The 790-nt window shown below is 48.9% G+C and overlaps 1 pseudogene across 1 annotated transcript; it reads left to right on the top strand.

Moving 5' to 3' along the window:
- Positions 1 to 120: 120 nt before the first annotated feature.
- On the top strand, positions 121 to 449 carry LOC108536002 (putative 60S ribosomal protein L37a; annotated as a pseudogene). The gene has a single exon (XR_001887389.1). The product of XR_001887389.1 is annotated as a putative 60S ribosomal protein L37a (transcript).
- Positions 450 to 790: the final 341 nt, after the last annotated feature.

The following is a 790-nucleotide window of genomic DNA, read 5'->3' as shown; positions in this document are numbered from 1 at the left end:
ATCTCCTGACCTCGTGATCCGCCCGTCTGGGCCTCCCAAAGTGCTGGGATTACAGGCTTGAGCCACCACGCCCGGCCAATTTTATTTTATTTTAAAAATGAGCTCTCTGGGCTCGGACCTAATTCGCAGCGACATGGCCAAACGTACCAAGAAAGTCGAGATCGTCGGTAAATATGGAACCCGCTATGGGGCCTCCCTCCAGAAAATGGTGAAGAAAATTGAAATCAGCCAGCACGCCAAGTACACTTGCTCTTTCTGTGGCAAAACCAAGATGAAGAGACGAGCTGTGGGGATCTGGCACTGTGGTTCCTGCATGAAGACATACCACTTCCGCTGTCACGGTAAAGTCCGCCATCAGAAGACTGAAGGAGTTGAAAGACCAGTAGACGCTCTTCTACTCTTTGAGACATCACTGGCCTATAATAAATGGGTTAATTTATGTAAAAAAAGAAAAAAAATGAAGGTAAGTTTCTACTTCTGGCGGAGATGGAGTAACAGGGACAGGTTTGCCTCACACGTGAAACAACTGAAAGACTCAGCAAAATATTTGAGACAACAGCTCCCAAGTGATGGAACATCAGAGAGCCACGGGCAGGATCCTGAGTGGGGAAATGGGTGAGGTGAGCCCTCCGAGGATACCAGCTACTTGCCTAGGAAGGCGTGCCTCCACATAGGAAAAGGGAGTCAGGGTGGAAGGGGATGGGGGGGCGCGGCCCATACAGAAACAGGGCCACATCCCCAGGATTGCAAACTTTGTTTCTTCAAAAGATACTGTTGTGAAAATGAATTG

The sequence above is a fragment of the Rhinopithecus bieti genome, unplaced genomic scaffold, assembly GCF_001698545.2.
Source record: "Rhinopithecus bieti isolate Rb0 unplaced genomic scaffold, ASM169854v2 scaffold_13351, whole genome shotgun sequence".
NCBI lineage: Eukaryota > Metazoa > Chordata > Mammalia > Primates > Cercopithecidae > Rhinopithecus > Rhinopithecus bieti.
Note: the sequence above shows the minus strand (reverse complement) of the source record. Positions and strands in the feature narration are given on the sequence as shown.